The sequence below is a fragment of the Triticum urartu genome, chromosome 2 (genome assembly GCF_003073215.2).
Source record: "Triticum urartu cultivar G1812 chromosome 2, Tu2.1, whole genome shotgun sequence".
Taxonomy (NCBI): Eukaryota; Viridiplantae; Streptophyta; class Magnoliopsida; order Poales; family Poaceae; genus Triticum; species Triticum urartu.
The window spans coordinates 443295325-443321519 of record NC_053023.1 but is presented as its reverse complement, the minus strand read 5'-3'; positions in this window follow the sequence as shown (position 1 = coordinate 443321519).

The following is a 26195-nucleotide window of genomic DNA, read 5'->3' as shown; positions in this document are numbered from 1 at the left end:
GTGAACTGTATGTTGTACATCGCACATGCCTTCATCAGGCTGCCCGTTTCTTTTGTTCCGCCTCATCGCAAACGGTTCATTGGACTGAACCGTGTGCCCTGGATCGCACACACAACTAAAATCTGAACCATGTTTGATGCATCCTCCATTGCAAACGTTTTGCACCTTTTTGACGGTTTTTTTACATCCCCGTTTGTGATTAATGCATCGCACATAGTTTCATGAAAGGGTCTCTGATCATAGTGACGCGTTAGCAGCATCCTGCAGTAGTGAGTGTAGCTCTTTTTATGTTCTTGAGTTATAGGGATCCCGCACTATTAAGAGGGGATCAAAGGGGTTCTTGAAGGATTTCCTCAATGGCCACAGTTGCTTCTTATATCTTTCATTTCTCATCCTCCATCCTATGTCACACATACACCCACTGATTTCTCATTGGGCGACCGGTATTTACCGAACGTCCGATCACTCCTTACCCGCCAGACGTCCAGAACCTTCTATAAATCAGGTGCATCTCAACTAAAAGAAACTATCGGATTCCCGGTATCCACCGGAAATCAGGTCGGTCCTATACATAGTCAAATTGCCAATCATCCGGTCTTCTCCCGATGTCCGGTGCTACTGTTCTCTGTCTTTGATGTTTCATTCAGCCCGTGCAAAAACTCCAGCGACCAGACGTCTGGTGCTCTTTCAGCCACTGGCTCTTCGGTCCTTACCAGATGTTCCGTCCTTACCAGACGTTCGGTACTTTCACGGGATTTTACACTCCTATGACTAACTTTGGGGCCGCACTATATATACCCCTTCACCACTTCGTGGAGGGGTTGAGCAACACAAAATATATTCACCCACATCTCAGAAAAGCTCCCTCTCCTTTCTCGTACCTCAAATCTCAGACCCTAGAGAGATTTGTGAGAGTTCTCGAGAGAGATTTTACCCAAGCATAGATCCACTCCTCCTCTCTCTTTGACCAAAGCAATTTGTGATTTGAGCAAGTCTTGAGCATTCCCCCCTTGATCTTGTTACTCTTGGAGGTTGGAGACTCCTAGACGGTACGAGTGCTTCGGTGAGGAAACAACTTGTGATTTGTCCCCCGAAAAGTTTGTGAAGGTTTGGAGGCCACCTGAAGTTCTACAACTAGTGGTTAGGAATCGCCTTTGTGGTGATATCTCAAGGAGAATAGGGTGAGCCTTCATGGCATTGGTGTGCCTTCGTGGTAACATCCACCTCTCTAATGGTGACTAGCTTCCCTCCAAGGAAGTGAACATCGGGATACATCATCGTCTCCGTGACTTCGGTTATCCCTAACCCTAACTCCTTACTTGTGGTTTACTTTGTTCACTTGACCTTGTATTCCCTATATATTGTTGTCCTCATTATATTGTGTTTGCTATTTCCTTGTAGATATTATTTAGGCCTACACTTTATATCCCGCAACTCATACTTGCTACTATGGATATATCTTGTGCTTAGTGTGAATTGCTAACTTGTGTCATACACTTACATATCTTGTGATATTGCTCAAGTAAGGTTGTGTAACTTACTTGTGATTGTTAGTATCCTTGTTGTGCTCACCTAATTTAGATTAAGTTGTTGGTGCACTTTGTTGAGCCTAGTATATTTAGGATTTGTTCTTGAAAAGTATCCTCTTAGTTTATTTCCGCATTAGGATAAAGCCAAATTCATAGAAGGTTTTAAAATGCCTATTCACCCTCCCTCTAGGGCATTGTGGTCCTTTCAATTGGTATCAGAGCAAGGTCTCTCCTTATTAGGCTTCACCTCCTAGAGAGTATCAATGTTGACTAGTGATTTAGTGCACAATGGCACCCTCAATTTTGATGGCACAAATTATCACTTGTGGAGAATTCACATGCTTTGTCGCTTCCGAGCCATGGGTCCAAATGCTTTGCGAATTGTTCTTGTAGGAATTTCTATTGCAAAGTATGGTCCTTCTCCGTCTTTTGAGGATATGTATCTTGATTGTGATACTTCTCTTGCCATTCATAAAGCTATAACTGTTGAAGTGTTTAAGGAAATCTCGACTTGTAAGTCGGCCCATGAGGCTTGGACCATACTTGAAGATATATATGGTGGGTCCAATCTTGATGAAGACAATATTCTTTTCAGGGAGTTAATGGAGGAATTCTCCACATTTTTTAATCATGAAGAACTCTCTATTACTTCCACCTCCGATTACGTGCATACTTCAACATGTTCTACTTCACCAACATGTGGCATGCCACAAGATGCTAGGGATGTATCTTCTATGGACTTGAGCATATCTAGCACCACAAATAGTGTAAATTATTGTTTTAATAGTTCATTCATATCCCCTAAGAATTTCTTGACACATGTTTGTGATAATATGCTTGAGCTCCCGTGTTACCATGATAGAAATGCTTTGGTTTCCTCTAGTTGTTCTATGACTAACCATGTAGAGGAAATCAAGAAACATGAAGCACACTTGATTTATGAAGAATCCTCTTCTCCAAAAGAATCATCATCAACCCCCTTTGTTCACATGTGCCTCATGGCAAAAGGTAATGACGAGGTATCATCTTATCTTATTGATAATGATGATAGTTGTAATGAGGATGATGATGATGATGACTTGACTCAAAATCTCTATGAGATTGGGAAAACTCTTCTAGAGATAAAAATAACATTTATAAAAGGTTCCCAAAGATGTTCTTTCTTGCTTTGAAAAACGTAATAATTTAATTCTTAATGAGCAAGCAAAAGGTGAACAACTTGGACATGGACTTGCTAAGTCTCATCAAACGTTAAGAGACTTGGGGTCTTCAAAAGAAGAGATTAAAGTTACTCATTGTAAACTTAAATAGGATTTTGAGCTCCTTCTCCTTGAATGCAATAGTGTCAAGGGAGAGCTCATAAAACTCTCTAAGTCTCATGAGGAGCTTCAATCAACTCACGAGAAGTCTCTAATTGCTACTTGCTCCTCTTATATTGATGATGATGCTTTTGCTACTAACTCGATTTCATGTGAAACATCAATTTTGAAGGAGAATGTTGAGCTATGTGCTCAACTTGCAGTGCTAACAAGCAATTATGGGAAATTGGAAAGTCATAAAAAGCTCTCAGGCACTCATGAGGATCTTTTAATCTCTCATAGTAAGCTAGTTAGCTCATGAGGCAATGGTCACCGAGGTAAAATCTTGTGAGTCTCATGTGAACATTAGCACATCCACTCTAAATGCTTTATTGCCATGTGCTAATCCTTGGAATTAATCCACCTCTCATATTATTACCACTCATGATGAATTTCTCACCATGTCTTTTTGCTCTAACCATGAAGTTTCTACTTCCACTAGTCCTCTTGTTTCTAGTGTTGAAACTAACCATGTAGAGGAAATTAATGAGCTCAAGGCCCAAGTCACTAGTTTGAAGAAAGACTTGGAAAAGTGTGATATTGGACATAATTTTCACTCTAACAAGAAGAAGTCCAAGAACAAGGAGAAGGGACAAGAGCAATACAAGAATTCAGCCAACATTACTTGCTTCAAGTGCAAGAATGTTGGACACCATGTGAGATCTTGTCCACTAAAGAAGAAGGGTTCAAGTGTGAAGCAACAAGGGAAGTGGCTTCGAGTTCAATCTCAAAATGAAGAAAGGCCTCTACCCATAATTAATGAAGATAATGTTCCCCAAGTTGAGAAAGTAAAGAAGAAGAGAAGGGGGAGTACATATTGCTATATTTGTCGTAAGAAGGGACACATAGCTTCATCATGTCCCAACGGTAACATGTCTAAGCCTCCAATTGTCAATGATCATTATTCACATAGGAAGGATAATGTTGGCAATTTGTTTGCCAAGTATGTTGGTGCCCAAAGTGGTTTCGAAGTGGATAAGACCATTTGGGTTGCCAAGCCTATTGTGACTAACTTCTTAGGACCCAACTTAGTTGGGGACCATTGAGGGAGTCCTGGATTAGGGGGTCTCCGAACAGCCGGACTATATCCTTTGGCCGGACTGTTGGACTATGAAGATACAAGATTGAAGACTTCGTCCCGTGTCCGGACGGGACTCTCCTTGGCGTGGAAGGCAAGTTAGGCAATACGGATATGTAGATCTCCTCCCTTGTAACCGACCTTGTGTAACCCTAGCACCCTCCGGTGTCTATATAAACTGGAGAGTTTAGTCCGTAGGACAACATAAAATCATACCATAGGCTAGCTTCTAGGGTTTAGCCTCTAAGATCTCGTGGTAGATCAACTCTTGTAATACTCATATCATCAAGAACAATCAAGCAGGACGTAGGGTATTACCTCCATCAAGAGGGCCCGAACCTGGGTAAACATCGTGTCCCCTGCCTCCTGTTACCATCCGCCTTAGACGCACAGTTCGGGACCCCCTACCCGAGATCTGCCAGTTTTGACACTGACATTGGTGCTTTCATTGAGAGTTCCACTGTGTCGTCATCGTAAGGCTTGATGGCTCCTTCGATCATCGATAGCGATGCGGTCCAGGGTGAGGTTTTCCTCCCCGGACAGATCTTTGTATTCGGTGGCTTCGCACTGCGGGCCAATTCGCATGGCCATCTGGAGCAGATTGAGAGCTACGCCCCTGGCCATCAGGTCAGGTTCGGAAACTTAAACTACACCGCCGAAATCCGTGGAGACTTGATCTTCAACGGATTCGAGCCCATGTCAGGTGCGCCGCACAGTTACGACGAGCACGACGTAACTCTGTCGTCGGACAATATTCGGGAGATCGCATCTGCAACTACTCCGGCCGTCAATCCGGAGCAAATCACGGCATCCGAGAGCGGAGGGATAGACCTCGCCATGGAGGCCACACTCTCAGTGGCGATAGAGCCGGATACTGACTTCACCCATTACGAGAGCCGTGTCGCCGAACACCTGGATTCATCTCCGGCCATGGACTCCGAGCCGCTTACATCCATGCCAGTCGAATCCGACTAGGCACCGATCATGGAGTTCACCTCTGCGGATATCTTTCAGCACTCACCTTTCGGCTACGTGCTAAATTCATTAAGGTCTCTCTCCCTGTCAGGAGAACCTTGGACGAACTATGCTCGGCTAGAATGGGATGCGGATGACAAAGAAATTCGCTGCCCACCCACCACCCACTTGGTAGCCACTGTTGACGACTTAACCGACATGCTTAACTTCAACTCCGAAGACATCGACGGCATGAACGAAGATGCAGGAGACGAACAGGAACCAGCGCCCACAGGGCGCCGGACAACCACTTCATCACATGACATATACATGGTGGATGCACCTAAAGAGGGCAATGGCGAAGAGACAGCGGAGGATGCCCCCTCCAAGCAACCCAAGCGCCGACGTCAGCGGTGCCGCTCTAAGTCCCGCCATAGCAAAACCAGCGATAACAACGCAAGAGGAAATAGCAGTCCAGTCGACTCTAGAAGAAATGACGACTGCGCCACCCCGCTGGCAGAGCATGATCAAGACGCAAACGGCGAACACAGTGCGGATCCGGCATCCGAACACGGCGACGCCAAGGATAAACCTCATCAAACCCCGTCTGGGGAGGAAAGCAGTCCGGACGAATATGCACACATCATCCCGGAAATGCACTCGGAGCAAGAGAACCTCCGAAGAAGGCTTATTGCCACAGCGAGGAGCCTGAAGAAGTAGAAGCAAAGGCTTAAGGCCGCACAAGATACGCGCAACAGTAGGTGGAACAAAGTGATCAAGAACGAAACAAAGTATGTTGGAAGTTACCACACAAATAGCTATCCAAAGCGCAAGCTATTACTTGAATTCGACGATGAGGCCTTAGAGCCCACACAGCCGAAAAATGATACGGCCAACCGGCCGGATCCACCACCTTGTGACCGCGATAGAGCGTCTAACAAAGTCGCACATAAGTCAACACACGATCTACGTGAGAACTTGCGCTAAAAATCCGACGCGACTAAATCCATCTATGGATCTAGGAAGCGCGCTCCGGCACAAAATAAAAACTGAATACTACAACCATCCGAACACCACGGCATATCCCAATACAGGGGCGCCGCACACCCCCTATGTTTCACCGATGAGGTGCTGGATCACGAATTCCCAGAAGGATTCAAACCAGTGAACATAGAGGCGTACGACGGGACCACAGACCCTGGAGTCTGGATCGAGGACTTTATCCTCCATATTCATATGGCTCGCGGAGACGATCTCCATGCCATTAAATACTTGCCCCTCAAGCTTAAAGGGCCAGCTTGGCACTGGCTGAAAAGCCTCCCCGAAAACTCAATTGGAAGTTGGGAGGAGCTCGAGGATGCTTTTCGGGCTAATTTTCAAGGGACTTATGTCCGACTTCCGGAGGCAGACGATTTAAGTCATATAATCCAACAGTCCGGAGAGTCCGCCCGAAAGCTTTGGAACAGGTTCCTCACCAAGAAGAACCAAATCGTCGACTGTCCAGACGCCAAAGCCTTAGCAGCTTTTAAACACAGTGTCCGAGACGAATGGCTCGCCAGACACCTCGGCCAAGAAAAACTGAGAACAATGCCAGCCCTAACAAGCCTCATGACCCGCTTTTGTGCGGGTGAAGACAGCTGGTTGGCCCGTAGCAGCACCAGCGACCCAAGCACATCCGAAGTCAGGGATGGCAATGTAAAACCACGACGCAACAAAAACAAGCATCAAAATAAAGAAGGTAGCCCAGATAATAAGGCGGTAAACGCCGGATTTAGGGGCTCTCGACCTGGTCAGCGGAAAAAGCCTTTCAAAGGCAGCAGAGAAGGACCATTCGGCCTAAACAAGATTCTTGACAAGCTCTGTCAGATTCACGGCACCCCCGACAAACCTGCAAATCACACCCACAGAGAATGTTGGGTCTTCAAGCAGGCCAGTAAGCTAAACGCCGAACACAAAGGGGAAGAGACACCAAGCGAAGACGAGGACGAACCTCACCAGCAAAGCACCATATGACAAAAAAGTTCCCACCAGAGGTTAAAACGTAAACATGATCCATGTGACGAAGAGGAGAAGCAAGCATGCACTCCGAGATACACGCGCCATAGAGCCCGTCACCCCCAGGTTCAATCCCTGGTTGGCCTGCCCAATCACTTTTGATCGTAGGGATCAAGCGACAAGTATCCGGCACGAAGGACTGGCAGCCTTGGTGTTAGACCCAATAATAAACGGGTACCATTTCACACGAGTCCTCATGGACAACGGCAGTGATCTAAATCTGATATATCAGGATACAGTCCGCAAAATGGGGATAGACCCAACACAAATAAGCCATAGTAATACTACCTTCAAGGGAGTAATAACAGGCCAAGAGGCCCGCTGTACAGGCTCTCTACTGCTAGAGGTTGTATTCGGTTCTCCCGATAACTTCCGAAGCGAAAGGTTAACTTTCCACGTCGCTCCATTCTAAAGTGGTTATCAAGCACTACTCGGAATAACGGCTTTTGCTCGTTTTAATGCAATACCGCATTATGCTTTTCTCAAGATTAAGATGCCCGGTCCACATGGCATCATCACAGTTAGTGGAAATACCGAACGTTTTTTACGTGCGGAAGAGGATGCGGCGACTTTAACAGCCGCGAACTAGACGGCCTCAACAACCAGGAAAAATGACAGGTCGTCCACACCACAGACACGGTTAGACGAGTCCGGCGCTCCACCACATATACATGAGATCGGTTTAATGATCAAACCCTCATAGACAATACCAGGGGCTTCCTGCATGCAATCAGGGCTAGCCCGGGTCAACTTGACTTCTCTTGAATTTTGATAGTTCATTGATAATAACCAATTCTTCTTTTTTTCGGCGCGGCAACTTTCACCTAAGTTCTTTCCTTTTACAGATGACAATCGTGCTACACACGTCCAGGACACGGCACAACAGAGACACAGGCGCAGACATGCAGCAGGGACCCGCCCAAAGGTTTCTTTTTAGATTAAGACCCTGCGTAAACCTTTTTTACTGTCTCTTGTTGCTCACATCCTCCGGATACTCCACACAACCGAGAAGGAACTTGGCGTTATTGGCATGTGGCCACGTCAAGATATTGCATGTACCTGGACACATGGGGTTTATTATTAAGGGCATTGTTTAGCCTGGTATATGTTATAAAGACCGAACACCTTAGGGAGTGTTCGGCAACGCGAGTTTGGCCCTATATGCATCAGCTCTGAATCATGTCTTTGGTCAAATGTTGGGTTTGCCCGGCTCCCATGTTTTGGTACCTTACGTTCCGTTATATCAGCTAAGGTAGCACTGGGAGAACTACTGCGATTGTGCCATGGTTCATCCGGATGAGCACCTCAGCAGAGAAAGCCGAAAACTGACTGTCATGATATAGCGAGAGACTGGTCAACCACTCGATGACTCAACGGAATCTTCGGGATTCCTTCGCATTAACGAAGGGCCGTTTCCCGGTCATGTACGTACGCGCCCCGTATTCGGACGAGCGCAGAAGTACCAGGGGCTATATAGTAGCCCCACCGTCGAACTCCTATGGCTAAGTGAAAGTGTTAAAGCAATATAGTCCGATTGCCTCGTTCGCTGCGCTACCACCTCCTTAATGGACCACGACGTTGGATCAAGTGTGGATTCGCATTTTCTGCGAACACCCCCACATTATATGCGTGGGGGCGGAAGCCGACGAGTGCAAACTTTCAGATTATATACATATATACATAAATGGCCGCACAGGAGGCAACATAGTACTTTCGGGCAAAAGTATAAATACAACCTTGATAAGTCAATAAAACATTGTTTTTACAATGGAAGTACATGTCACTTGAACATAATATTCTTCGAGCACTGAGCCTCTATCGAGCGAGCGCCTTCAAGAACTTCTTCAAAGTAGTGCTCGGCAGCCACTCAGCCTACTGCCGAACCCTGTGTCGCAATAGTGGTCGCCTCCATCTCCGCCCAGTATGTCTTGACACGGGCAAAGGCCATCCGCGCACCCTCTATGCACGCTGATCTCTTCATAGCATCGATGCACGGCCCAGCACCAAGGAATTGTTGCACTAAACTAAAATAGCTATTCGGCCTTGGCCCTCCCAGCCACAGATGATCCACAACGGACCTCATGGCAAGTCCAGACAACCTATGGAGCTCGGTTCACTCGGCCATTCGCTCATTCAACAGCAGCGGATGGACAGGAGCATGAAACTGTGACTAGAACAGCTTTTCCACTTCACGATCTTTCTGATCCTTGAAGTACTCGGCCGCATCAGCAGCACTTGGAGCCAAATCCACGTAGGCGTCCTCAGAACTCCATAGTCGGTCAAGAGGAGCATACTTCGGATCTCCGAATTTAGCCCGCAACAAGAAGGGCTTCCCAGACACGATATCTGCAGCTTGATGCAGCTCCTCCTTCGTCGCTCTAATTTTTGAGCGGGCTTCCTTGGCAGCTACCAGTGCCTTCTCCAGGCCCGTCGCCCGGCTTTCTTCTTCAAGAAGCTGGTAACGGTTAGCGGCACCTTTTAACTCTACAGCCATTTTGGCCATTCTTTCCTTGCTTTCACATTGCGCGGCCTGTTCGGCCCTCAACTCTTCGGCCGCCTTTAGAGCGACCGCATTGCTACTCCTTGCTTGTTCCTTGGCTCGGGCAAGCTCCGCCCGAAGGGTCTCCATGGTGGCAGCTCCATCTGCAGTCACAACATATTAAAGATACTAGCATCATGCTCCTCTTATTATGTGACGATCACCAGAGAAATCACTTACCCTGTTCCTCGTCATGCCGCTGGTTGACAAGCACGATATCGGCATCGGCCGCATCAAGTTGCCGCATTAGCTCGGTAAACCCATCAATTTGGCTAGCCACCGGAGCCTCAGCCGCCTGCACATAAAGGCAGTTGGGTTACTACCTGGGAATATGATCCTCGGGTTGCCTCCGTTCTCGACGACAACCAGAGTCTCAGGGGCTACTATCTGCATAGGGCACACCTAACGTGTGCGGTACTATCAAAAACATACACTATTTCACGTACCTCAAAGCCTTTCAACAGACTCATAAAGGCTTCGTGCAATCCGTTTTCAGCAAATGAAATCCTTTCAATTACCATACCCATCAGCGTACGATGCGCTTCCGAGACGGCCGCTTGCCCCAGAAGATCCTTCAGTACGTCCGACTGCACACTGTACGGTTCCGGAGTCTTGTTGCCGCTCTCCTTAGGAGCCGGATACAGGGGATTCCGGGTAGCCAAAGGGTTATCCTCTGGCCTTGGCGGATCTGGAGATACCCTCCGTGAAGACACTTCAGGGTCGCCCGCCTCATAAGGCGGGGTGTCAGGGGGAGGCGTTTCGCCTTCGTCATCTCCGGAAGAAGATCCCCCGAAGACTAACTCTGTCGAGAAGGGCTATGATTCGGACTACAATTTATAAGCATCGGTTATTGTCTTCGGAAGTAAGGTAGGATATTTCCACTATTAAGTACTTTTTGATTACTTACAGCTCGGTAGAGGGCTGATCTCCACGTGGACATTGTGCGCCAAGAATACCCTCCGAGGCAGGACCCTCTGGCGAAGATTTCTTCTCCCGTTTGGAAACCTTAGTTTCCGGATCTTCAGAGGTAGTCCTCTTCCTTCCCCGAGGAGAGAGAATGTTAGATTCTTGCCCCTCGTTATCCTCCCTCGTGGAGGCGCTCATCCCCTCGGTTTGGACGAGTAGCGAGTGAGGCCCACTGTCGGCCTCTTTATTCCCCCCTTCATCTTCCTTTGAGGGCACTTGATAAGATGACGGCTCGAGCATTTTGTCCAGTACCGGATTGTCCAAGCCTTCAGGAAGGGGGGCCGGACACCTAATCATCTTCGCCTTTATTATCCAGTCCTGGTCAAAGAGCGACTTTTTAGAATGATGTCATGATAAATAAAAGGACAGCGTGTTCGGCTATGGGATTACTTACTTGGGTAGCAGGGCGGTTGTAGCTCAAACCCGCATCCTCGATGGTGTCCGAACACTCTATTTGGGGTCCGAAGAACGATTTGTACATCTCCTCGAGCGTCATGCCGAGGAAATGCTGAATAGCTCACGGTCCTTCCAGGTTGAATTCCCACATACGGAGGGGATGACGTTTGCAAGGCTGGACTCGACTAACTAGCATAACTTGCATTACCATAACCAGACTGAAATCCCTCTCAAAGAGATCTCGGATACGGCTCTGCAATATTGGCACGTCCTTTGCTGGACCCCAGCTCAGCCCCCTACTGATCCATGACATCAGTTGCGATGGGGGCCCGGGCGAAAGGTGGGGGCGGCTACCCACTTGGCACTTCAGGGAGCTGTGATGTAAAACCACTCCCGCTGCCACAACCTGGACACCTCTGGGAACGAACCCTCTGGCCATGGAGCATCAGCGATTTTTCTTATTAAAGCACCTCCGCACTCTGTGTGCCGCCCCTCGATCATCTTCGGCTTCACATCGAAGGTCTTGAGCCACAGGCCGAAGTGAGTGGTAATGCGGAGGAAGGCCTCACATACGACAATAAATGACGAGATGTGAAGAAGGGAATCCGGGGCAGATCATGGAAATCCAGCCCATAATAGAACATAAGACCCCTAATGAAGGGATCTAGAGTGAGGCCTAGTCCTCGGAGGAAGTGGGAGATGAACACGATACTCTCGGTGGGTTCTGGAGTAGGGATGACCTGCCCTCGGGCAAGCAGCATATGCGAAATTTCGGCGGTCAGATATCTGGCCTCTCTCAACTTTTTGATGTCCTCCTCTGTGACAGAGGAAGGCATCCAATGACCTTGAAGGTTGGATCCAGACATAGTTGAAGGTCCAAAGCGCCTGACATGAGCTTTGGGTGTTAGAACTCGAGGCGGGGGAAGGATTCAATTGAGCACGAGAGGGAAAAAGAAAAAGCCTCATCCTATTTATAAAGAGGGTGAATATCAAGCGTCCTCCTCGTGGCCGTTTTGGACTTGCCTAAGATCTAGGAGTCATACCAACATGCACGGTTGGGTTACCCACGTCCGTATTGATGAGATTCCCATAATAAGGGGGACACGATCTCTGCTTTGACAAGACGTGACAGAAAAACCGTCTCGCAATATGCGCAACGCTGAAAGTGCGTTATACCGACTAGAGGGGGTGAATAGGCGATTTTTATGAAATTCTTCACTGAGGAATTTGCCGGTGAGGAAATTCCTTAGCGAAGAACTACTAACAGTGGAATAAGTACTCAAAAGTAAACATAACAGAATACAAGCATAGTTATCATGATGAAATGAAGACAAGCACAGAGTACAGGAAGCGTAATCATAGGATAACACAGGATGAAGACAAACAGACTGAAGAAAATGAACTAAGGAAATTGAGAAAGTCTTCAGTCAAAGTCTTCAAACACAGATATGAACAAACACACAACACAGTTATGAGGAAATGAAAGAGTTGAGGAAATAGAACCAGTAAGCTTGGTGAAGACAATGATTTGGTAGACCAGTTCCAACTGCTGTCTCAGTTGTACGTCTGGTTGGAGCAGCTGAGTATTTAAACTCGAGGACACACAGTCCCGGACACCCAGTCCTGAACACGCAGCTCAGGACACCCAGTCCTCACCGTATTCTCCTTGAACTAAGGTCACACAGACCTCGTCCAATCACTCATGGTAAGTCTTCAAGCGACTTCCAAACCTTCACAAACTTGGTCACTCGGTGATCCACAATTCCTCTTGGATGCTCTAGACCATGACGCCTAACCATCTGGAAGAAGCACAGTCTTCAAAGGTAACAAGCGTCGGATCCACTCAGAACCAATCTCTTCAGTGATGCTCAATCACTTGGGGTTTGTAGGTGTTTGGGTTTTGGGTTTTTGGTTTTTCCTCACTTGATGATTTTCGCTCAAAGTCCTCAGAGGATGGGTTGCTCTCAAATGACAAGTGTCAGTTTCTCTCGGAGCAGCCAACCAGCCAGTGGTTGTAGGGGGCGGCTATTTATAGCCTAGGGAGCAGCCCGACATGATAAGACATAAATGCCCTTCAATGATATGACCGTTAGGTGGATAGATATTTTGGGACAGCTGGCACATAGCACAGCAACGGTTGGAATTTTGAGTAGCAAAATCCTCAGGGCTATCATGTTCCTCACTGTGTAGGCAATCCGCACTTGCGAATTCCTAACTCCTCAGTCAGGACAAATTCCTCAAAGACCAGAAGAACTTCATCTCTGTCACTGAAGAAATTGGCTGAACTGTATGAGATTTCCAATGGCTTCACTCGAAGGGATTGGTAGGTGTAGGATTTTGAGTTGAGCATCACAAGGAAATTTTTCCTTAGTATTTCCTCGACCCCCTTTAACAGTACGGTGTTTCCTATGACTCAAGAAAGAGAAAATGAAACTACGAAAACAAAAGTCTTCACGCTTCATATTCCTTGAATGAATACCAAGTCTTCACGGTCATACCATTATCTTCACTTTCAAAGTCTTCATGAAAGTCTTCAGAAATACCAAAATCTTCAGTCGAAGATATTCATTTTTAGGGGTCGACTTTTCCTGTAAATATCAAACTCCTCATAGACTTATAGACCTGTGTACACTCACAAACGCATTAGTCCCTTAACCTATAAGTCTTCAATACACCAAAATCACTAAGGGGCACTAGATGCACTTACAATCTCCCCCTTTTTGGTGATTGATGACAATATAGGTTAAGTTTCCAACGGGGATAAACATATGAAGTGTAAATACTGATATTGAGGAATTTGATTGCAAGATATAGAAGAACTCCCCCTGAAGATGTGCATAGTGAGGAATTTTCTTTTGAAGCAATGCACACTTGAAGAGTTGAATCATGGAGATCTCCCCCTATATCTTGTAATTCATACACGCATTTAACATATAATATGAAGAATTTGAAATGCATGATGAAATATGGTGCCTGATGAAATTCAGCATGCGTGCAATAATATTAACGAGGAATAAGCATGCAGAATAGTGCATCGAAAGTATCAGAGCACAGTGCATCAAAAGTATCAGAGCACCATCGGGTTTAAGATTACAACTCGATCCAATAAAGTTTCAGAAGAACGAGAGTTGTAACTTGGCAGAAAAAAGCCCATATAGTAGACCCGCTTGAAGACTAACTCATATTTCTCCCCCTTTGTCATCGAATGACCAAAAGGATCGAAAATGAGGACTAACGCCCCTAAAGATAATCATGTTGATGAAGGAGCGCCAGCGTTGTTGGGGTCGTTTGTTGATGTAGGGCCTGTCGCACTGTCGTCCAAATCTTCATGTTCATCAGTGTCGCGCGATGAAGAATATGAGCTGGCCACCAGAGAAGGAACCTGGACCTTCTTGAATTTCTTCGGTGGAGGTGCAGACCAGTCAAAATCTTCTTTGAGACCCATGTTCTTCAGATCTTCTTCACCATATAGATGTGACAGGATTGCCCAGGTGCGACCGGAGACTTGATGGAGGTAGTAGTGGTTTTTCTTCACTGCATTGTGTGTGGCAGTCATGTTGTGAAGAAGTGAACCAAACTGACGCTTAACCCATTTGTGATTTCGATCCACCTTCTGGTGAAGACTAAACAGAAGTTCACGGCCAGTCATCACGCGCGGAGCAGTGGCTTGAGGAGTGGACTTGGGTGCATTGGCAGAGTCATGTGTGGCAGAGTCATCATTGGTGGAATAAGATGCAGCTTTGCGAAACTGACCATCCAATGGACGAATGCCCTCATCTATTACAGCTGGTGCCTTGCCCTTTCCATCAACTGAGGAATATGTCTGCTTGAGGACTTCAATGGGGGCAAGTAGCTGAGGTGATTCTGGAAATCAGCTTTGTAGTTGAGTGAAGACCTTGTCCTGAGGAATCTCATGATCCAAGGTGCATAAGGCTTTAACTCAATTGGAGACAGTGCAACATTGGCCATAGTCCTCATGAAGAAATCATGATAATTGACAGGAATGCCATGAACGATGTTGAATACCAAATTCTTCATGATGCCAACAATTTCCTCATCAGATGAGTCGTGGCCTTTGATGGGACTAATTGTCTTCGTAAGAATATGATAGACAGTTCTGGGCACGTACAACAATTCCTTCATGAGGAATTTGGTTCTTGGTGCCTGACCAGGTTTCAAAGGTTTCATCAGCACCTGCATGTAATGATGTGTTTGCTCAGGTTCACTGTAGATGCAACGAGCTTCTTCAAGGGGAGGACTGAGTGGTAGAGCACGAAGCAATTCAAAGACTGGTGCAGTGTAGTGAGTGTTTTCAGACATCCAGTCCAGCACCCATGAATTCACATCTTCAGCATCTCCGGTGATGTGCAGCGTTGCATAGAATTGAAGAATCAGTTCTTCATTCCAATCGAAGATGTCAGAGCAAAAGTTGAGCAGTCCAGCATCGTGAAGAACACTAAGGACTGGTGCGAAGGACGACAGAGATTCCATATCCACGTGAGGAATATGCTCATGGTAGAAAATCTTCTCCTTGTTGAACAGCACTAAGGAATAGAAATTGGCTTGACTAGCAGTCCAGAAACACCTCTTCCTAATGCGAGCAGAGTCATATGGGTTGTAATCTTTGAAGAATATGTGCTCGCCAAAGAAATCATCAGCCATGAACTTTTGCTTACGTGAGAATGGATCCTTTGGCTTCGGCAGAGGAGTTTCAGTGAGTTGCATCACGACCTCAGGAATCTCAATGACAGGTTCTTCAGACTGAGAAATTTCTGGTTCCTCCTCAGTGGCAGTCTGCGTAGTTGGTTGTTCAGCAGCAGCAGTTTCTTCAGCGCTAGTGGCTGGAATTTCCTCATGGACAGATGCAGTGGGATGAGTTTCTTCAGAGCCCATGTGAACAGTTTGTGTGGGGGACTGAGGAATTTGCTGTAGAGGGGTGAACATTGGATAGTTTGGATGCTGACTTTCCCAGAATTCATCACTGATTACGGGTGTGGAGCAGCCAATGTCGACATCTTCCTCTTCCATTTCTTCAACGCCAGCCTCTTCAGCTGTGAACTAAGGCATAGGCGAGGAGATGATAGGTGTTGAAGGGATCGCATCCACTTCAATTTCTTCATCCAATGGTTCAGACGAAGCAGCAGAAGGAGTTTCTTCATCAGATCCGCTGGGGATCACATATTCTTCATCAAAAGGAACAAGGTCCTTTGATGGCCTGGTTGAGATGGGAACAGCATCAATCAGATTTGCAAATGAGCTTGTCATAGGCTTCATTTTCTTCGGAGCTAAAGAATCTGAAGTAGCTGATGCTTTCCTTTTCTTCACTGCAGCAGGCTCTACAGCCTTGGTCTTCTTCACATCTGATGCAGATGGAAGGATTGGAGTTGAAGTTGGTGCAAGAGCAGCTGAGGAATCTGGTTGATTTTCTTCAGGCACAACTGATGCAGTTTCTCTGAGTTCTTCAGTTTCTTCAGGCACACCACTAGTGGGTGCCCTGGCACTTTCTTCAGTGGCTGGAATGCAGTCATCAGCCCTGGAACTCACATTATCTTCAGCAGCCTAAATTGTCATCAGCAGTGCTAGCATTTTCTTCAGTAGGCTGAGCAGATGCTTCAGCCTGAGGAATTTTCTGTTGCGTTGGGGCTGCAACATTGGAAGTGAAGTTATCCGCAAGTTTCACAAAACGAACCTTGGCTCCAAGCCAATCAGCGTGATATGCGTCAAAGTCATCACTGAGTTTCTTAATCTCAGTCTGAATAGTGACAAGTTCTTCAGTTGTCATAGAGACAACGTTTTTCTTCAGATAGCGCTCTTTCTTGTACTGCGCTTTCTTGATCTTCCTGGCCTTCTCAAATTTCCACTTTTCTTCTTGAATGAAGTGGGTCAGCATGTGACTCTGGCCAGGAGTCAGCTTGAAGTCAGGCAAGGGAGTGTTAGGGTCCTTGTGCCAATCATCAATGTAATCAAGGATCAGCTTGGGATCCAAAAGCAGTGGCACCTCTGATCCTTTGGCTCTAGCGGCCCTGACTTGCCTGTCTCTGATGATTTCTGCAAGTTCATCATCATCAGCTTCGTCTTCATCAGACAACACTTGGAAAGCGACTTGCTTCTTTTGAGGACTTGGGTGAGGACCTCATCCAGCAGTGGCCTTTGTCTTCATCAGTGAGGGGCCAGCTGAGGAACTTGGTGCAGCTGAGGAACTAGCTGAGGCACCTGAGGCAATGGAGATGCCGGCAGTCCTTCGGCACGAGGCGAGATGCACAGGTGCTGAGGATTTAGGCGGAATAGCTGAAGGCTTGGGCGGAGGAGCTGAGGACTTTGGAGGAACAGGAGCAACATGAGGAATTGGCCGTGAGGGCTTTGATGATTCTGGCCATGAGGGCATTGCTAAGGAACTTGGCCTGCGAGCAGGCTTCTTAGACATAGCCTTCTTTGGCTTGACAGCAGAGGCCTCAGCAGAGGCAGCAGCAGCAGCAGAGTCTTCATTGAATTTCCTCACTACTTCCGTGGCTTGCTTAGCCAGCTTAGCTTGGCGCTTGGCCCATTCATCAGGATAGTCCTCACCGCGCTTGAGGCTGGTGGGATCTGCTATTTGGCCAGGTGCCAATGGAGCTCTTGGGCATAGAGGATTGAGTGCGAATTTCTTCATGTACTTAGGAGTGACATATCTGTACTCCCTCCATTCTCTTGCCCATCTCCTCTCTATCCTCTATTTGCGCACTTTGCGCTCATTCTTGGTTTCCTCAGTAGGTGTGCAGTACCCAGCATATATGTCATCAGGAATCTCAAACACTGTATTTACCTCAGGCCTCTTTCCTCCCTTCTGTGGTTTCTTACCATCAGCCATTTTCTTCAGTTGAGGAATTTGAACAATTGAATTCTATAAATAAGTATGCAACTTTTCTTCGAGGAACGCTGCAAATGAGTTAAGTTGATGAGAACCTAGTGATTCAGCAGCTGACATGTGTACCTATGAACAGAGTATAGTTGCGAGGAATTTGGAGAGGTCATATGCGTTCTCAGAAGGTTTTTCAAAAAGAACAAGTTTGAGGAATTTGACCAGATGAGTCTTGAAGAATTTCCCTAAGCTTTCTTTGGCTTAGGTTCCATAGATGTGTAGATTAAAAGTCCACACATTTGAGGAATCTTGAAGAAAATCATGGCTTAGAGAAACAAATCAAGAACGGATAATATGTAAGGTGTTTTAGTGTGTGACTCTATGAAGAAAAACACCTTTGAAGATTTTGGAGATAATCATTCGAATCAACGAGGGTAGTAAAAGTGACTTTTAATTACCCTGGACGAAGAACACGACGAACTGGAGTGAGGAGATGTGATGTTCGTCTATGCAGATCTTCCACGCCCTAACTAGGCAGAGGAAGACGGCTACGGCGGCGGCGGAGTGAAGATGTCCGCGGTCGGCGCGAGTACGTCGGCGACGAGGTCGAGGCAGTGAAGCTCTTCCTCACCGGCGGTGATGAAGTAGCGGCGGCTCTAGGGTTTGAGAAGCTCGAGCTGGAGAGAGAGGTCGAGCGGAGTAAAAGAAGTGAGGAAGGGAATGAGGGGTATTTATAGGCACGGTGAAAAACTGCTCGCCCGAAGAAATTGAACGAACGTGCCCCTGACCCTTCTCATTCGCATGACATGTGTCACCCACGCAGTGAGAGGTGGAGATCGTGTTAGATCGTCGGTGAGTGGATAAGTGTATCGTGGGATGAGGAACGGTTAGAGCGGCAAAGCCGAAAATTTTAATAAGATAGGTTTTAAAGTTCCGTTCGCAATTTCTTCAGCTGACAAGGACACAGTGAAGATTTTGAACGAGTTTCAAATAGAACGCACATGAAGAATTTGTGAACAGATTGGGTTGAGTATAGCATAGAGGGGAAGGGTCCGATCACATTCACTTAGCAGAAAACCAACTTGAAGAAATAGCAATAAGTGAATGTTGTAGAGGACATAAACTCATATATATATATAGCCAATGAAGAAAAACGACGGGACAAGTGAAGACAATGCAAAGTTGAAGAATATGAATAATTGAGGAATTTCAACTTTTGGTGGTGGCGTGACCCACCGTATAAGAATGATGATTTCAGACACCGCGTACAATTATCATAGGGTTCTGACAATCAAATTCTTCGTTAATTTCTTCACACTAAGAGTGTTATTCTTCATTGATTGAAGAAAAACGTTTCTTCATGTGTTGCACATCTAAGTCATCAATTTTTCATAAGTGTTAGGATGAGTGTCCTTTTCAAAGAACATTTGAAGATTCTAGGATATTTCGCTCACACCACAACTTGCTAAATCTCTTCTCATCCAAGGGCTTTGTGAAGATATCGGCTAGCTGTTCTTCAGTCTTCACATGCTCAATAGAAATGTCGCCCTTCAACACATGATCACGAAGAAAATGATGACGAATCTGAATGTGCTTTGTCTTCAAGTGCTGAACTGGGTTGTGAGCAATCTTGATGGCACTCTCATTGTCATAGAAGAGAGGCACATTCTTCATGTTGACGCCATAGTCCTTGAGAGTTTGCTTCATCCATAGCAATTGGGCACAGCAAGAACCAGCGGCAATGTACTCAGCTTCAGCAGTAGATAGTGATAAGCAGTTCTTTATCTTCGAGGACCAACAAACCAAAGATCGTCCGAGGAAATGACATGTAACAGATGTTGACTTGCGATCCACACGATCACCAGCATAGTCAGAGTCATAATATCCAACAAGATCAAAAGCCAATCCCTTGGGGTACCATAATCCATGTGTTGGTGTGTGAGCTAGATATTGAAGAATATGCTTCACAGCCTTATGGTGTGATTCCTTTGGTGTAGCTTGAAATCGGGCACACATGCAAACACTAAGCATTATATCTGGCCTAGATGCACATAAGTACAATAAGGAGCCTATCATGGAGTGGTATACCTTATGATCGAAGTCAATACCATTTTCATCAGTGCACATATGGCCATTTGTGGGCATAGGAATTTTGACGCCTTTGCAATCTTGCATGCCGAATTTCCTCAGTACATCCTTGAGGTATTTCTCCTGAGAGATGAATATGCCATTGTGTTGTTGACGAATTTGAAGACCTAAGAAGAACTTCAACTCTCCCAACCTAGACATTTGATATTCTTCACTCATCATATAGGCAAATTCATCACTATAACGTTGGTCAGTACAGCCAAAGATAATATCATCAACATATACTTGGCACACAAACAATTCACCATCATAAGATTTAGTGAAAAGAGTAGGGTCGAGTGAACCGGGTTTGAAGCCTTTCTTCATGAAGAGTTCCTTCAAGGTATCATACCAAGCCCGTGGGGCCTTCTTGAGGCCATAGAGGGGCTTGTTGAGTCTGAAGACTTTGTCAGGATTCTTTGGATCTTCAAAACCTGGGGGTTGAGCAACATATACTTCTTCCTCAAGCTTACCATTAAGGAATGCACTTTTCACATCCATTTGATATAAAGTGATATCATGATGGTTAGCATAAGCAAGTAATATGCGAATAGCTTCAAGTTTAGCAACAGGTGCAAAAGTTTCATCGAAATCAATTCCTTCAACATGTGTGTAGCCTTGAGCTACAAGTCGTGCCTTATTCCTCACCACAAGGCCATTTTCATCTTGCTTATTGTGGTAGATCCACTTTGTGCCGATGATATTGTGCTTGCGAGGATCTGGACGTTTGACCAGTTCCCAGACATTGTTGAGCTCGAACTGATGTAATTCTTCTTGCATGGCCTGAATCCACTCAGGCTCCAGAAATGCATCATCTACCTTAGTGGGCTCTATAATAGAGACAAAAGCATACTGCCCACAAAAGTTAGACAAATGTGAAGCTTTTGAGCGTGTGAGAGGACCTGGCACTTTGATGTCATTGATGATCTTTTCAACTTGCACTTCTTTTGCAATGCGAGGATGAGCTGGTTGTCGTTGAAGAGTTTGATCAGCGTTTTCTTCAGCACCATTTTCTTCAGCATTTTCTTCAGGTGCATTAGCTCGACGTTCTTCATGTTCTGGAATGAATTCTTCAGCAGATTCTTCAGTAGGAATGACATCCTCAGTAGCCTTGAACTTGATAGTTTCCTCAGGTGCTGGTTCATCTATCACAGTAGGTAGGTCCTCTCTTTGCGAGCCATTAGTTTCATCGAACCGCACATCTACAGTTTCAACAACTTTGTGAAGAATGCTGTTGAAGACTCTGTAGGTGTGCGAGTCCTTTCCATAACCAAGCATAAAACCTTCATGTGCTTTCGGTGCAAATTTTGAGTTGTGATGAGGATCTCTAATCCAACATTTAGCACCGAAGACTTTGAAATAACTTACATTGGGTTTCTTATCAGTGAGGAGTTCATAGGCAGTCTTTTTGAAGAATTTGTGAAGATATACTCTGTTGGTGATGTGGCACGCAGTATCAATTGCCTCAGTCCAGAAACGACGAGGCGTTTTGTATTCATCAAGCATAGTGCGAGCCATCTCAGCAAGAGTCATGTTCTTGCGCTCCACGACGCCATTCTGCTGAGGAGTGTAAGGAGCAGATAACTCATGAGTGATACCAAGTTCATCAAGATAGTCATCGAGACCAGAATTATTCAACTCAGTGCCATTGTCACTTTTGATGTGCTTGATCTTCACACCAAAGTTGGTTGAAGCCCTCAAGGAAAATCGTTTGAAGACTTCCTGCACTTTATGTTTGTAAGTAACAAGGTGTACCCATGTGTAGCGAGAATAATCATCAAGAATAACAAAGCCATATTGAGATACTTCATTTTAAATAGCAGAATAATGATTAGGACAAAAGAGATCCATGTGAAGCAATTCAAACGGGCGAGTGGTGGTCATGATAGTCTTTGCTGGATGCTTGGCCTTCGTCATCTTCCCAGCTTCACAGGCTCCGCATAGGTAATCCTTGAGGAATTTGACATTCTTGATGCCAATGACATGCTTCTTCTTCGCAAGCATGTGCAAATTCCTCGTGCCTGCATGACCAAGTTGTCAATGCCAGAGCCAGCCTTCTGAAGCTTTTGCAATTAAGCACACGGCTGGTTGTGGTCCTGTAGAGAAATCAACAATATACAGGTCTCCTCTCCTAAAGCCTTCGAAGACTTTGGAATTGTCAGCTTCCATAACCACAACACAACGGTACTTGCCAAAGACAACAACCATATCAAGATCACAAAGCATTGAGACAGACATAAGGTTGTATCCTAAGGACTCAACAAGCATGACTTTGTCCATGTGTCGATCCTTTGTAATCGCAACCTTACCTAGACCCAATACCTGACTTTTGCCTTTGTCAGCAAAGATGATATGCTTCAGATGTGACGGAGATAACGGAGCATCCATCAATAGATTCTTGTCACCAGTCATGTGGTTTGTACATCCACTATCGAGGACCCACTCAGTGGCTTTGGGTTGATCATCCTGCAGACGAATTAGTGCAGCTTACAAACTCATATACTTCATCAGTGAAGAATAAGACATCAATTCATCAGATCAATTTCATCAAGTAAAAGAACTGATAAAGCAATATGAGGACGTGAGAAATGAAAGTTCATTTCTTCATGATTAGCCTGCATCCTATCAGGCATGCTCAGGTCTCCAGCAAATTCTTCAGACGATAACGTGTGTCTGGAGACCTGACCCTGCAGAAGAGATTAGTTCTTTTTCTTCACCACCCACATCTGAAGGGGTGGCAAAGAGTTCATCATTCTGCGAGCTCCATACGAGAAGGATGGCATAGAAGCCAGTCCAGTTCGTTTCACATAAGAGGGGTTAGATTAAGCATAAGAGTATGCAGAGAAATTCTTCGAGGACTTATGGACATAATGATTTGAAGAATAATGCATATATCCATAATCCTTAGATCTTCCCTGTGAAACAGACGGGTTAGCACGATGATGTTCATATGAGGACTTTGATCCATATGAGGAATTTGGTCCATATGAGGAATTTGATCTGGGGTTCCTATTCTTCACAGGTGGCGTCATGATGACATTGACCTGAAGATTTTCAAGGCATCTTTTGGGAACCCAGATTTTCTTCATCGGGGAGCCGTTCCTACAGTTAGTGCCAACATATCTAGCAAACACTTCACCATTCTGATTTTTGAACAGTTTATAGTTGGAGTCAATTGACTCATCATCAGAATGAGGAGATTCACATGCAAATCCAGATAAGTTACATGGATCAACTGGAGGTCCCTTTGCAGCAACCCATGTAGTTTTGGGGTACTGCTCAGGCTTCCAATATGTACCATCAGCATTGAGTTTCCTCTCAAAGGCGATACCCTCTTTCCTAGGGTTCCTGTTGAGGATCTGCTTTTTAAGCACATCACAAAGAGCCTGATGCCCTTTGAGGCTTTTGTACATGCCTGTCGTGTACAATTCCTTCAGCCCTGCATCGTTAGTGATACTAGCAATGTCCTCAGATGAGGAATTAGTGATAGTAGAGGCATGTGAAGAATTTGAAACATTAGCAGCATTTGAACATTCAGGTGAAGAATTAGCAGATTCACGTTCAATGCACTTCAAGCATGGAGGAACAAATTCTTCCTGAGAATCGCTGATTTGTTGAGCAAGTAATGAATCGCGCTCCTTCTGAAGATCTTCATAACTCACTCTTAGCTTTTCAAGATCTTGCTTTCTTTGAAGAAATTCATAAGAAAGCTTTTCATGATCGGACAAGAGAGTGTTATGTTGATCTTGAAGGGTGTCCTACTTAGTATGAAGTGTCTGAAGACTTTCAGCCTGTAAGTGCATCTAGTGCCCCTTCGTGATTTTGGTGTATTGAAGACTTATAGGATAAGGGACTAATGCGTGTGTGAGTGTACACAGGTCTATAAGTCTATGAGGAGTTTGATATTTACAGGAAAGTCGACCCCTAAAAATGAATATCTTCGACTGAAGATTTTGGTATTTCTGAAGACTTTCATGAAGACTTTGAAAGTGAAGAAATTGGTGTATCCGTGAAGACTTGATATTCATGCGAGAAATATGAAGCTTGAAGACTTTTGTAACATCCCAAATTTCCAATTTGGAATGTTATACATTAGATCATCTATGCATATCATATTTTATTTTTGCATTTGGTTGATCCTAGAAATTCTACGCAACTCAATGACCCACAGAGAGAGTTGGGGATTTCGCTATTTTCATATTTGAGTTTTCTCAAATTTTGAATATAGGATCATTTGATTTTATTTATTTTATCATCAATTATTTCTATTACAAAAATATGAGAGATGGAATAAAATGACTTTCCCAAAATAAAGAAATATTGAGGATTTAATAAAAAAATCAAATAAGATTTTATTTCGAAGTTTTTCGGTGTTTTATTTGAATTTAGGAAAAATGTGCGTTTTTCAAAATTGCATTTAGGTCCCAAATGAATGTTCACCTTGTGCGGCTTGATTTTAGAAGCCCATGAAAATTTATTTCGGAATTTTTGGAGTCCGTTTAGTTTTTCTTTTTATTTTTCTTCTACCCGTAATTATTTTAAAAAAACGAACCGACCTACGGGCCGTGTCCTATCCGGACTCCGGCCCGACTCGCCCTTTATAAGCCGGCCCACCCCAGGCCGAACCCTAAAACTAGCGCCGCCACCAGCGCCGCCGCCGCCGCCCGCCGCCGCCGCCACCAGCGCCGCCCGCCGCAGCCGTCGCACGCCGGATGCCGCCGCCGTCGATCCCGCCGCCCGAGGTTTGACGCGCCAAGAAATCCGCGCCGGTTTTTTTATTTTCTTTAGAAAAACCGTTCGGTTTTTCCATCGGTTTTTTTAGTTTCGGTTTTTTTAAATAGATCGGTTTTTCTGGTTTATTTAAATAGTGAGCGTTCATCCGTTCGTTCGATCTAGCGGGCGTTCGTCGTTTTTCTTTTTCTCGGATTAAATCCGCGATTTTTCTAATCGCGATTCCTGATCCGATTTTCTTTTTAGTATAACTTTTCGCTCGTTTATCGGAATCAGGCGATTCAAGCGCCTAGAGTTTCGTCTCGAAACCCTCTATCCGTTTAACCTTCTGGTTCGATTTGATTCTTTTTTCCAACCGGAGTTCTTAAGTTGAACCTTCGGGTTAGATCTCTTATTTGAGTTTTACCTGTGCATTAGATGAGTACTTATTGGATGCTTGTTTGTTTGTCTGCGATAGAATACCCGGAGTGTGCCGCTTGTTACTTCGAATCGCTAGGTTTCCCGGATCATCAGCAAGGCAAGTAACACTTTGATCATACCTCCTACTACCCAGTTTTATTGCATTAGATCAATCCTCGCACATTGCATGATTAGGATCTAATTAAATTGTGGGATGGGAAGTAGTTGAGGTAGTACCTATTACGTGTTTATTATCAAACCTTTGGGAGTTACTTCTACCTTTGCTTATTATGCCATGCTATGCTAGTAGACATGGATTGGGTGAGTGATATCCATGACAGATGTGAGTTTTATTAATTAATGGTTTATCTAAGGTGGCAACTTAAACACACATCTGGGTGGATTGAGGCACCTGGATTTTCCAGGACTTGCATGTTTTCTTTTGGACCGCCACCCAGGCTCAAAGGGATCATGAGACTATTCATACAAGAAACTTCCGTGTGCAGCCACAAGCTATTATGGGCTCTAGCATAGTTGACTAAGTCGTGCGAAGTCTTACAGTGGTAGACTAGCAGATGTAGGGGATGTAGGTGGTACGGTCTACCCGATCGTAAGGTGCTAGCGCTTCTGAAAGACTATGTCTCGGTCATCCGTTTCTCAAACACCTTGTAGTGCGAGAAACCAAACGGAGGCGATCGAGTCTTGTGGGGAAAAGTGCGCAAACCTCTGCAGAGTGTAATAAACTAATCATGATTACCGTGTCCCCGGTTATGGACATCTTGAGTATCTAGTACCTGGATTATCGTGTGAATCTCAACATGTTACTCTAAATTAATTTTGTTGGGTTATGTTTAATGATGATGCTTAATTGGGATTGAGAATGCTGTCAACCATTCTAAATGTTTAACAACTACCCTGATAGTTAAATAAAATTTATTCCTTTGAAGTAGGGAAAAATTGGCTTTACGCAAAACTGTAACCATAGAGCTTTCCACCAGCCAAATATGCATATAGTATAGCTGTTTCATTCATTACTCTCTATGTGTTACATTGCCAGCATATTCCATGTGCTGACCCGTTTTCGGGCTGCAACGTTAATGTTGCAGACTTTTCAGACGACGATTAAGAAGTTTTTAGGTCGTGGTTCTATACTCAGTGATGCCGTTGGAGTTGATGGACTCACTTATCTTCCAAGCCTTCCGCTGTTATCGTTATTAGATGGCCT